Source organism: Alligator sinensis, unplaced genomic scaffold (assembly GCF_000455745.1).
Source record: "Alligator sinensis unplaced genomic scaffold, ASM45574v1 scaffold131_1, whole genome shotgun sequence".
In the NCBI taxonomy this organism is placed as follows: Eukaryota; Metazoa; Chordata; order Crocodylia; family Alligatoridae; genus Alligator; species Alligator sinensis.
The window spans coordinates 3,102,950-3,116,585 of record NW_005841830.1 but is presented as its reverse complement, the minus strand read 5'-3'; the positions used below and the strand labels follow the sequence as shown (position 1 = coordinate 3,116,585).

At 42.8% G+C, this 13,636-nt stretch overlaps 1 pseudogene; it reads right to left on the bottom strand.

Moving 5' to 3' along the window:
• LOC102371255 overlaps window positions 1-13,020 on the bottom strand; it is a 30,494-nt pseudogene extending 17,474 nt beyond the window's left edge.
• Between the last annotated feature and the right edge of the window lie 616 nt (window positions 13,021-13,636).

The window sequence follows — 13,636 nt, the reverse complement described above, 5'->3', positions numbered from 1 at the left end:
AATGGCACTTTATCGTGCATCAGCAGATGCATGATGAATAGGTCCAAGGAGGTGATACTTCCCCTCTATCGGGCGCTGGTCAGACCGCAGTTGGAGTACTGCGTGCAATTTTGGGCAGCGCACTTCAAGAGGGATGTGGATAACCTGGAGAGGGTCCAGAGAAGGGCCACTCGTATGGTTAAGGGCTTGCAGACCAAGCCCTATGAGGAGAGACTGGGGCACCTGGACCTCTTCAGCCTCCGCAAGAGAAGGTTGAGAGGTGACCTTGTGGCTGCCTGTAAGTTCATCACGGGGGCACAGAAGGGAATTGGTGAGGTTTTATTCACCAAGGTGCCCCCAGGGGTTACAAAAAATAATGGCCACAAGCTATGCGACAGCAGATTTAGACTAGACATTAGGAAGAACTTCTTCACAGTTAGAGTGGCCAAGGTCTGGAACGGGCTCCCAAGGGAGGTGGTGCTCTCCCCTACCCTGGGGGTCTTCAAGAGGAGGTTGGATATGCATCTAGCTGGGGTCATCTAGACCCAGCCCTCTTTCCTGCCTATGCAGGGGGTCGGACTCGATGATCTATTGAGGTCCCTTCCGACCCTAACATCTGTGAATCTATGAATCTGTGAAAGGTGTTTTGTATGTTCCCTTTGAGGATTAGAACTGAAAGATTGGAGAGAGAGTGGTTTCCTTGTGAGAAGTGTGCCCCCCACAAGTATTGGGTATTCTTGTCTTTGATAGATTTTTGGTGTGCGTTCATTCTGGTGCACAGTTGTTGTTTGGTCTCTCCTACATATTTTCCATCAGAGCATTTGGTGCACTGGATGCACTCCAAATATTACATTTGGAGGTGCAGGTGTAAGATTGAGGAATGTTGATGGTTCTGTTGTGGGGTGTGGTAATTGGGGGGGGTTTTTTCAGCATTTTTTAAACTTTGCTGGAGGTATAAGGGTGAGAAACAGCTAAAGGACTGAAACAAAAGTGGAGAAATTCTCATAATGACAGGCTTCTAAGAACTGATGCAAAATTCACAAGAGCTGATGTTGCTGAAAAATGCATTGGCTCTGAAGTTTTCTTGGGAACTCTATTCAGGTAAAGGTAGTATCAGCCGGGTTCAGCCAGTTGTGATGGCTAAAGCTGTCTTTGGATCTATCTGAAGTGTGACAAAAGAGTACTTTACAGTCAAAAGGTTGCATTGTCTCTCTTTATTAGTGAATTGTAGACTTACACTTGATTTAGCATTGTCCCATTGAACACATGGCTGTAAATAGCTTCAAATCCATTTTTATAAAGTTTTCTAATAATAAAAATGATACATAAGGAAAGCAGACATGGAAGAGTACAAAATTATATTATGGCACTACAGTTGTTTTTAGTCTTAAAGTCAGATTTATATTAAGGACTAGATTCAATAAAGGACTCCAAGCACCTGAATGTAATGTGCCAAAATCCAAAACTGTCATCCAAAGTCTCCCTACTCAACTGCTGTCTAAGTTTAGAAGGGGCTTCTCTGTTGGACTGTCAAGTTCTGTGGGCACCTAGAATTCTGCATGTGCGCATAACTGTCCCACTCTGAGTGGCTTGTCACCCTTTTGCTATATCACCCTGATAGGGATCCAGGAACCAGGGGTTCCTCTGTCTACGCTACCTGAGAATCTTAATCTGGTACCTCTGAATGAGCCCACCTATCACATGCTGACAGGGACCCCTTCCCCACCAAAATTTAGATTGTGGCCACATTATTAATTAAAGCATAGGTGGGATTGCTGCCTATCATGTATAATAGCTTAGTGGTGAGGGCACTTGCCTAGAAGTAGCTGACTTGAGTTCCACATATTTCTCAGGCTAAGCAGACTCAGAGCTGTATTTTCCACATCTTAGGAGAGTACCTTCACCAGTAGACTATAAGTCAGGGAAGCTGTTCCACTGTGCAGCAAGGAATGCAAGAGTCACAGAGCTAGAAGGACAGAGAGAGAAGGGGCAAGGACTCTGCAGACTAGTGGGTAGTGTACTTACCTGGGAGGGAGGAACTCTGTATTTTAGTCCTTGATGTCTGCAAGCATTTACCATACTGCTCTTACTGAGTGGAAATCAGGAGTAAGATGCAAGAACAAACTGAAAATACAAAGAGAGTATATCCCAAACATTTTAAGAGGAGTGGCCCGATGTATTGCTGGCGTCAAGGGTACAGCTACACATTGTCTCCTATTCAGTCCTCTTCAGGAGTTTGGGGAGTCGCATATCAGAAGTCCAGCCACAGTTCCAATCACAAAAAATATAGATCCTTCCCTGTCTTAAACTTTTATTTAAAATTAATCACACCCCACACCTTTTTTGAAAAAAAGTTTCAATAAACTCACTTTGACATTATTGCAATTTAAATTTTATTATTATTATTATTTTATGACTAAACCAGCTGGGCAGCATTCAATGCACTTGCTGGGAACTCGTGAGCAGTATCTTTAAAATTCACTGTGATGCACTATATTGATTCCTTCCCCACAAATGATTAAATATTGGAAAGTTTACGTTAGTGATTTATTTTGCAGTCTTGCTGTAGGATGAGTTTATGCTTTTGTAAATAACTTGTATTCAATAGGCCATGCTGCAGCAATCTGAATTACTCCAGCTAAATTACAGTTAATTAGGTTATGTGGACTTAAAGTTTAAGTCCACAGTTAAAGGGCTGCCAATAAGATAATCATTTCCTTTCGTGGTGAGCTCTGTTATCACGAGAAGAGAAGAATGGTTTTATTGGCAGTTTCTTAATTTGTAGAGTTAAAATATATCCTCTAATTAGCCTATTTTGCAGTTGTGACAACTGTACTGCTGGGTTTTTGCCTCATGCCAAGCCCATGCAGTGCTAAAGAACAAGGGAAGTGATAAAGGGAACCCTGAGTTTGGGCCAAAGAACCCAGTTATGAAAAGTGCTCCAAGATACCAAACTGGCAACTTGTGCTGAGTCCTGAGTTGTGTCTACCACTGGCATACTGAGGAAAAAGATGACCCTGCTCATGATGTTGCCAGCCTTGCCCATTTGGAAAGGTTAGTACTGATGTGGGAAAGGGATAGTTTTTTAGGACTGCAAAGGAAACTTAGGCCCTTAGAACCTGGAATGTGCAATTCCTTTGACAGACTGGTAAAATATCCCTGCTGATGAATAAACCAGAGAAGTACCAATATGATATCATAGACCTCTCAGTATCAGGTGGGCTGGCGAGAAAGAAATGTTAGATGGCAGGATCATATTCTTGGGTGGTGACACAAAGCAATAAAGAGGTGTTGGCTTGCTCCTGAGTGACAGGACCAGAACAGCATTGATCAATGGTAATCCACTCAAGTCAAAGGTCATCCCAGCACACTTCTGGGATCAACCCTTTTATGTAGATCCAGATCCCACAGCTATGATACACACCAAGGAGGGGAAATTGAAAAACATATACAACCAGATTGAGGAATGTCTAAGAAACCATCCTGAAGAAATGGTGATCAATGACCAGGATGCCACGGTAAGTTATAACACTGGTTGGAAGGAAGTAATGGGAAAATTTTTGTGTATGGTGCCAAAAAAGTATATGGCAGACAACTCCTACATTTGGTGAGATTCCATGGCTTCTGTTCTAGCACAAACCGAGTAGGAAATGGACCTGGGAAGCTCTGAATGTAATTTAATGGCACTGAAAAAAACGTGGCCAATTTTTTGTCTGATAAATGAGTGGCAAGTGCAATATCCCAGTGCTAGAGTTTCATTGGAGTACAGCCTTTTCCACTGCAGTACCTAGTTTCATAGTTTCATAGTTTCATAGTTTTAGGGTTGGAAGGGACCTAATAGATCTTCTAGCCCGACCCCCCGCCAGGGCGGGAGAACAACAAAAGAACCCTAAACAAAAAAACGGGACTCAAATGAGTCCAGCCAGGTAGGTATCCAGCCTCTTCTTAAAGATCCCCAGGGTAGGGGCCAGCACCACCTCCCTTGGAAGTTGGTTCCAGCTCCTAGCCGCCCTAACTGTGAAGTAGTTTTTTCGGATGTCCAATCTGTACCTCCTCTCCATCAACTTGTGCCCATTACTCCTTGTTATGCCAGCGGGGGCTAGGGGAAACAGCGTCTCCCCCAAACCCTTCTGGTTCCCCCTAGTGAGTTTATAGACGGTCACCAGGTCCCCCCTCAGCCTTCTCTTGTGGAGGCTGAATAGGTTCAGGTCCCGCAGTCTCTCATGCAGGTTCCGTTAGCCTTCCTGGTATCAGATGGCAGCAGTGCATAGGGCAGCCCATGGTCAGCCTGTAACCCAATATCAAGACTGTGATGGAGGAATGTTCACGACAAGGTCCTGTTAGCCCTGCCAACCATGACCTCGCATTGTCGGCCCATGTTCATCTTGGAGTCAATAATGACACCAAGATCCCTTTCCGCCTCCGTGCTCTCAAGTAGGGAGTTCCCCATCGTATAAGTGTGCTGCTGGTTCCTACTACCCAAGTGCAGCACCCTGCACTTGTCCGTATTGAAACACATCCTGTTCCTGTTTGCCCACCCCTGTAACCTATCCAGATCCTTCTGCAATCTCTCTCTCCCTGCTAGCATGCTCACCTCCCCCCAATTTTGGTGTCATCAGCGAATTTAAACAGGTTGCTTTCCACCCCAACATCAAGATCGCTGATGAAGAAATTGAACAGCGCAGGCCCCAGGACCGAGCCCTGGGGGACTCCACTACCCACCTCCCCCCAAGTCGAGTATGATCCATCCACCACCACCCTCTGAGTGCGACCCTTCAGCCAATCTGCAATCCATCTGACGGTGTAGGCATCTATGCCACAGTTGCCTAGTTTATTAATTAGGATGGGGTGAGAGACGGTGTCAAAGGCCTTGCTGAAGTCCAGAAAGACTACATCCACCGTGACACCTGCGTCCATGGCCTTTGTGACCTGATCATAAAAGGCAATCAGGTTGGTCTGACATGATCTCCCCCTAATAAATCCATGCTGATTGCCCCTGAGCATCATCTCGGATGCCGGCCCATCACAAATGTGCTCCTTGATGATCTTCTCAAAGAGCTTCCCCAGGATTGAGGTAAGACTGACGGGCCTATAATTGCCCGGGTCCTCCCTTTTCCCTTTTTTGAAGATGGGGACCACATTAGCTACCTTCCAATCGTCTGGCACCTGGCCCAAGCACCACGATCGCTCGTAGAGCCATGCCAGGGGCCCTGCAATAACCCCAGCTAGCTCCTTCAGCACCCTGGGGTGGAGAGCATCCGCACCCGCTGACTTGAACGCGTCCAGCCCCTCCAGAAGCTCTCTAACCCGGTCCTCCCCAACCTGAGGTCTGAAGGCGATCCTTCAGTTCTGCTTGATGTGGCTGTGAGAAGAGGGAGTTTCAGATTTAGATGTGCTACAAGGGCATTGGAAAGGCCTGAGATAAGAAGAAAGTATGAAGAGAGGCTCTGGCAAGAGCTCGTGGATCTTAGCCTGGAATTAAGGGATGAGATGTCTTGAAGAGATTAAGCGAGTCCTAATTTCAGCCATACTGTATGTACCAAAGAGTGAAAAATCAGGTTGGAAGCCTTGGGTATTGGAAAAGTGGAAAGCCAAAGGCAAGAGGACACTATTGAGCCATGTACAGGCAACCCCTCCTTAATGCTGTTTCACTTAGTGCTATTTTGCTATAACGATCATTTTAAATTGATACCTGATTTCACTTAGCGCTCAGCGAGTTTCATTATAACACTTGCGGTCACCATCTTGGGTCATTAAAAACACTTGTGGTCGCCGTCTTGGGTCATCAAATACTTTCAGTTTTGCTTAACACTTGTTTTGCTTAACACTCATTTTTATAGGAACCAATTAAGGGTGCTAAGCGGGGATTGCCTTCACAGGCATACCGCAAATTTTGCAGGAACATCAGGGGGACAGCTAAGATGGACAAAGAAGTCTGGCTCAAAGAACAGTATCATGAAATTGTGAAATTCCTGGGACAATTCATATGGAGAGAAACATTCCAAATAGTCAGCATCAACCTAGACTCCACCCTGTTAAGGAAAAGGATGGTCCACTGATGGATCTGAAGAAGTAGATCAAATAATACTAGGGCCTTTATATATACAATAAACTGAAAGACAAGGAGGTGTTGGAAACCAGACCCTGGCCTGAGCAGGCCAATGACAAGGATGATGGAAAAGGTGGAAAAAAATTAAAAAAGCAGAACTGAAACAGCAACACAGGAGCTGATGATATACCAGGACAACTGTTCGTAACAAGGGGAAATGATCTTCTCAGGTTGTTGTACATGAGTTGCAACAGTATCTTTAAAGAAGAAAAGTTCTTTAAGGATGGGGGAAGTTAACCCTGGTAATGATCCCCAAGAAAGGAGGCTTGCAGAATTGCATGTATTACAAAATGATCTCATCCATCTGAACAAAGTCCACCCCACTGTTTACCTCAAAAGATTCAAAGCACAGAGAGAAAAAAATCTGAGAAGCCACAAGGATACAGTGTGACAAAACCCTTGGGTGTTGGGGTGCTCACAGAGATGTAGCCTGGGTTTGTGTAAGCTTACTGCTCCCCTACTCTGCTGAATGGGTATGTCCAGGTTATTAATTTGTCCCGAAATCACAGCTTACCACAGGCAATTCAGTAAAGTAAGAGGAAAACAAAAGGGTTTATGACAAGGAAGAACAAATGGTATAGAAAAGAAAAAGTGACCAAATACTTTGACAACAAGTGTATGGTAAAACTGAGCTGACAAAATCCTTGCCCTACATTCAGGCTCCCACCTAGTAACATTCCTGTGAAAATTTTCTGGGTTATCTTCCTCTGGGTCACAGCTAGATGTCAATATCAGAGCAGTCTTTCCCCCTCTCAGTCTTTTCCATATATGGAAGATCACCCCCTCCCCCACCCTCTTCTCAGTTCCTGTTTGCTGGAAGCCTTCCGAATCTCTGAATCTCTCTGAATTGATTCGGAGGCTTTCAGTTGGATTAGGACCTTTTAATGGATCTCCCAATTTGATTTGGATTCAGAGATTCAGCCGCCGAATCGGGCTGAATCTCCTTCAAATTGAATAGGCTACCAAAGCTTCGCATAGCCCTAGTTTGTAGATTTTGGGACAGATAAAGGAAGGGAGGAGGAGTAAGTTGTAATAAAATGTCTGCCTTTTAAAACTCCTTTCTTCCTTGTATCACATAATTTTGGGGGTGCATTTCCTTGATCTATTAACAAACTTTCATAATAATTTAATTGCATTCATTTTTGATGATTTAGCTTGTAGAAAAGACACTTGCCAAAATGCAGCCCCAATTAAGCAAAACACGTAAGTATGCGCTTACATTTAATTGTGTAGTCTTTAGTGGGATTACTTGTGTTCTTGAAGTTAAATATATACCGAGTCTTGATATCACCTTGCAGTGTATGCTCATCTGTGCTAGGTGTTTGACCTTTTAACCTGTCATACATCTTGCTTTTCTCCCATGTATTTAACAAGTTACAGGAATAGCTTATACCTATTTAGGATAATGCAGAAAGACCTTGAATATCTTCTGTATAAACAATTTAGCCATGAAACTGCATGTGACAATATGAAAATATATTTATAATTCCAGGAGCAGATTGGATAATTGGATGCATGAATCAGTTACGGTGTTGCTCACTCACGTACTCTATATGTACATACAGATGTTTAGAGTTATGCTCTCAGGGTTTGAGATAAAGCCCATTGAAGACCAGGCTCCCAGCTTTCATGTTTAATGTGTTTAAAGTCAGGCTGGCCCTCAAGACTTGGCAGGATTTATCTTCACATTTACATTAATGACTGCAATAATGTTTGTGTAAAAAAAAAAAAAGAAAAAAAAGAAGCCTTGCTGACACCTTCCTAAGGGAATTCAAGCAAACCGAACAAATAGAAAATATGCTAATATCAAATGAAATTATTCTCTGCAAAAAGCCCATCCAGAGTTATCCAGTTGTCTGCTAATAAAAGGAATGATGCATCTCTGTTAATCGGTAAACCTAGAAACACATTGCTGGTGGAATAGGACTCTTTAGCACAAATTCACAGCTGGCATAAAAAGGCTCATGCCATTTTTTGTTGCTGCCATATAGCTGTCATTGATTCCAACAATGAATTGGGCCTGTTGTTCTTAAGTGGTTTCACCATGGTTCCTTCTCTTACCATATTTTCTGTCTATTCCTCCATCATGTTCTTGCTTTATATTCCCAATAAAATTACCTTAAGAGCAACAGACTACTTGTTTTCAGAGGAAAAAAAATCAGGTGCAAAATGTTCTAAATCTATCTATCTATCTATCTATCTATCTATCTATCTATCTATCTATCTATCTATCTATCTATCTATCTATCTATCTATCTATCTATCTATCTATCTATCTATCTATCTATCTATCTATCTATCTATCTATCATATACTTTTAAAAAAAGCCAAAGACCATTTCCTTCCCTTAGCTGAGAAATGGGGCTCCAATGCTGTACTCCTCTTCCCTTGAATGGTAGTGGAGGTGGCAAGGGTTTCTGTATAGGCTACCAAAAGCCTGTCCAGGGCCCTGGGCAGAAGGCAGGGTACAGTTGCCCCTTATAGGCTAACTAAATCAAGGATGCATAAACTTTTGTAACCAATAGCTTATTTTATCAGATATTATGAAGAGACTGCTGGGAGAAGAGCTTTGCCTCTCTCAGCTGTACCGCCTCCCTTTTCTCTCACCTTCCCTATCACTTCTATGCAAATCACTGCTTTCTGGTTAGAAGCTCTGCTCCTTGCAGTCCCTTCATAGCATCTGTTGAAGTAAGCTGTTGATTACAAAAGCTTATGCATCTCTGATTTACTTTGTTTATAAGGTGCATCTCTACCCTACCTTCTGCCTGACTTCAGACTAATATGGCTAACTACCTTTCTTTGCTCAAGACGCTGAGAATACAATTGGGCATCCAAAACCTGTGCTGCAGCAGCTTCCCTGCTGTTGACGTTAAAGCCAGCCTGGGTATCTCTACACATGCTACAGTCGCACTACTGATTGTAACATAGACACAGCTTATGTTTCTCAATGATATTACTAGACATGCCCACCTCTGAAGGTGCCAGTTGAAGAAACAATAGTCATTTTTACACATGTAAGCACTGCAGCGCTGGGTGCTTTGGAAACTGCCTCGCACTCTGATGCTTATAGTTGTATAAGCAGTAAAATGCTTGTCAGTGCTGAGAAAATGGTGGCGGCGTCTAAGAGGTGCTTTAGTTCAAAAACACACCGCCACCATTTTCTGCACACTGATGCACATTTCGCCACTTATACAACTGCACGCAGTGCAATGTGCATCAGCTCACGTGCGGAGCAGACTCAATTAATCTCCATTAATCGAGTCTGCTCTGAAGTGGCAGATTTACGGTGTCTCACTGGATGAAAAAGCGTGTGTATAAATGCCCAATGGCACGGTGCAGATTTGTGCACTGAGTAGATTTGCACACTGTAACAACACTTTTGGGGTTCAGCTTCTGGAGAAGCATCTTTGGTTGGCAGGGCACTTTGGACTCATTCCTGTATTCTCTTTCATTAGTAAACTTTTCAAGAAGCTTTACTTAAGGCTTGCTGCTGTATACAATAAAACCCTGCATCTGTGTAGAGTGCACGGTGCTGTCCACCTCCCCTGGCCTACCTAATCTGATGGTGTGGATGTCATGTTAAAAGCTCAGGTCCTGCACATTCGCAGTAGGTCAAGGTGAACTTTTCACCTCTGAGGAGGGGCTGAACTAAATACATATATTAGCATGCGCAGGAGAGACCTTTGTCTTTTAGTTCAAAAGCGTGCCACCGCCATTTTCTCAGCGCTGACATGCATTTCGCCACTTATACAACTGCAAGCATTGCAGTGCTGGGTGCTTTTCAAAGTGCCCAGCGCTGTGGTGCTTGCATGTGTAAAAATACCCTCTGCATCTATGTTAGCTAGGCTCTCTGTGTGCGCGCTAGTGTCACCTGCAACATTGTTTGCTGGTCTCAGATTGAGGGTCTCCATCTGTTCTGTTCTCTCTTTCTTTCATCGGTGACGGGTAGGGGGTGCATGTGGGTGCACGTGCACCCCCTGAGATGGCCGTACACCCCCTGGAAAGCCAGCCACCAAACCAGAAGTGCCAGCAGAAGTGCATTTCTGGTTTCATTGCTGGCTCGTCGATCAGCTGCTGGAGAACCCCCCCCCAAATTCCACCAGTTGACAATTGGCAGTGGAGGACCCCCCACGATCAGTGATCTGGCACCCCACCCAGACTTGGGAGGCACCAGTCTCCCATGCGAGAGTCTCTCTCACTATTTTCTTACTTATCATTGTAAATAGTTTTGTAATTATTGTAAGTATTGTTGTTGTCTGTTATCATTTATACAGTCCTGTGGTTTCCAGTTGAACTGAAGAGCCTGCTCATTTGTTTTTGCAGTGGGGTAGCACAGGCAAACACCCTGCTTAGTTGTCCACCACCTTAAAAATCCTTTCCCTGAGCAGGGTTCTGAGAGGAGTAATTCCCTCATTTGCTTAATTAAGAGTCCAGCGTTTAACATCTGAATAGCACCCTTCTCTCTCCAAAGTACTTCAAACATAACTTCCATGCCAGACTTGTCTTAAGTCATTCATAAAAAGGAGCAGTCAGCCTTCTCTAAATCCAACTCTTGTTTTATAGGAGGGATTAGGTCTCTGGGTTTTACTTACACAGCATCACTGATTCATTGTTCATCCCCTGGAAAGCGTTTTGTGGTACAGGCAGTCCTCGACTTACAATGTTTCGAGTTACATTTCACGCTTACAACATTTAGAAATTGACACACTGTTTCAACTTTATGATGTAAGTTTCGACTTGGAACGTTTTATCAGATGTGACGCCACGCCAGTGAACAAGTTCTCTGTGTCACCCATCTCCCTGGAGAACATCTGTCCAAACTTCCTTGGACACTTTCTTTAAGAAAGCAGACAAGACTCCAGAAAAACCTGCAGCCAACTTCCTGCCCTTTGGGCAGGGGGCTGGACTTGATGATCTTCTGAGGTCCCTTCCAGCCCTAATGTCTATGAAATCTATGAAAGCCAAGACTCCTGTGAAGACTCCAGCCAAGAACCCTTCAAAAAGTCCAACCAAGAGCCCTTCAAACTGTTCAGCAAAGTCTCCTCAAAGAAATCCTTCCAAATCAATATGATTGCTATTTATGATATAAGCACATTAATGTAGCTATATTAGTCATCTATAATTGATCGAGTACAAAATTCTGGGGTATTTTTGGTGGAAATAGGGTATCAGGCCGTGGTTCAAGAACCAATCCCTCATTTACAATATTGTTTCTTATGAGAAAATTGATTCTGAGTTATGTTTTGACTTAAGACGTGGTTTTCAGGAACCAATTGTGTCATAAGTCTGAGGACTGCCTGTATAGTCGTTACATGCAAGTTATTACAGATCTCCCTTTTGAGGGGAAAAAAGATATTTCTATTGTAGGTAGAGGAACAACCATGAAAGTCTAAGATCTAGGTTAGACTGAGCCTGTACTTATAGAATAAAATTAGCTTCTGCTGAGAAGATTTGTGTAGAATCTGGAAATGCACTTATTCCTGGAGAAAAGAATTATAAGAATAAAGCTTATGACAGCAGAACATGATAAAAAGCAAAAGTTGCATTAAAGGGCGAGTGAAAAGCTTCATGCTTTTTTACTAAAGGCTTCAATTATTACTTGAAGGAACCTTGAAAATTAAAAGGTGTGAAAACTGAAAGCCCCAGGAAGGAGACAGCACATGTAATATATATTGCACTTGTAAAGCAGGCTTTTAGTCACACTTTTGCATGCCACTTTGCCCTTCAAAGAATTTTATTCTAGGTGCTAGTGCATAGTGGAACTAATTAACAGACTTCACTACAATTGTGCCTATTATTCGTCTGACCGGGGTTAATTTCCTTTTATGCCTATTACAGAATCTCATGACTGGTTAATGCTGCAGTAAATGTTGCATGGATTTTGTGTACAGTAGTGTAAAAAAGCTGGAAAACAACTGTCCTTTTGTCCTTGCTTCTTTTAGTAAACTGCTCTTTTTTGGGGTGAAAAAAAAGGAAAAAGAAAAAAGAATACTTCTTACAAATATTTAAGTTTTGGCAGATTTTTGAATGCTCCATGTTCAATATGCAACAAATTATTTGTGCTCAGGATTCGTCTATAAAGAAGGGAAAAAATTTCAGCAATTTAATCATCATATATTTTGGGAGAACCAACACTTTGCTAGTCCCCATTAACAACTGGTCTGCTCAGTGAAGAGGCCTTAGCAGAGCACAATAAGGGTCTCGCGTTGCTAGAATACCAGGTATTCTAAAATATGCCTCTAGTGTGTTATAAAATACAACCTGATTTTATTCTCAGTTCTAAGTGTTGAAATGAACCAGTAAGGAGGCAGTATGTGTCTGAGCTCACAAAGTTTGGTGATTTTTAAGGTAGGCTGAACTGGATCTCCCTGTCACTGATGTGAATTAGTATGGTGCTATCCTATGCATGCTCTTTAGGGGTAAAGACCCTAAAGACCTTTGTTCTGTGTTTTGTATAATGCCCAACACAATGGGACATTGGTTTATCACATGGCCTCTGTGACTTGATTACAATACCAATAAGAATAAATAGTATTTTATTACTATTTTGATTAAATTAGGCCCTGATTGGATCTGTGCAATTCAGGCTAGTGGTATCCACCTCAGTGGAACTTACTACACAATTAAGGCTGAATAGTCATCCCTTTTCAAGGTAGAGACACACCACAAACTCCTCCCCCTAGCTGCATCGTGACAATTTTTATTACTATCCTTTGATGTCACTGCAACTGTTGTATGTCAGTATATACCCGCAGTGTATGTGATGCATTGCTTTTTAGTGGCTGGTTCAGAAAGAGAGTGGTAAGACCTATGTCTTACCTAAAAGAATACTCCTTCAGTTTATGTTACAGGCCTCATTTTGTTGTGGGAGCATACCGATTCTAGTCCCATCTCCCTAAGCATGTATGTGACTTACTTGCTGTTTTCAACATATTGGTTTACTTCCACTCCCAGTTCATGTATTAAGGATAGCTGATGGAAACTATCCATGACCAGTGCTTGTCTTGCCCATGTAGTAGACATGTATATGAACGGTTTTCTGGGGTAACAGTACTTAGACAATCTTACACTTACAGAGCATTCAAACTTTGTGTGCTCTCCTATAGTCCTTCTGGAATGCTGAAAGGATAGCTTTTTTGCTCAACTCATAGTTCTGGAAGATGAGCAGACTGTAAACAGCCCTTGCTGTTTCAAAGCTGAACAATATGTGTAAGCGTCAGGCTGAATCCTGCACCTCTTACCCGAACCGTCCTGGACTGCAACGGAAGTTGGACTGAGTGGGGACCAAGAAGCTAGTCCTTCATATTTTACTTATGTGAACATCTATATTGACTCCAACAGCCTTCTCTTCTGAGCAAAGGCTGTGGGATTTTGTCCCCAAAGGCATGATTCTGTACTAAGTCTTACTGGTTTTAAGCCAAAAGAACTCCCTTGACCACGGTTGGTATAAAACTCCTTCAATCAAATGGAGAATTAAGTCTGTAGTTATTAATTAAATTTGATATTTAATAGCATGCTGGTGACTGGCCATTGCTACAACACTTTTCA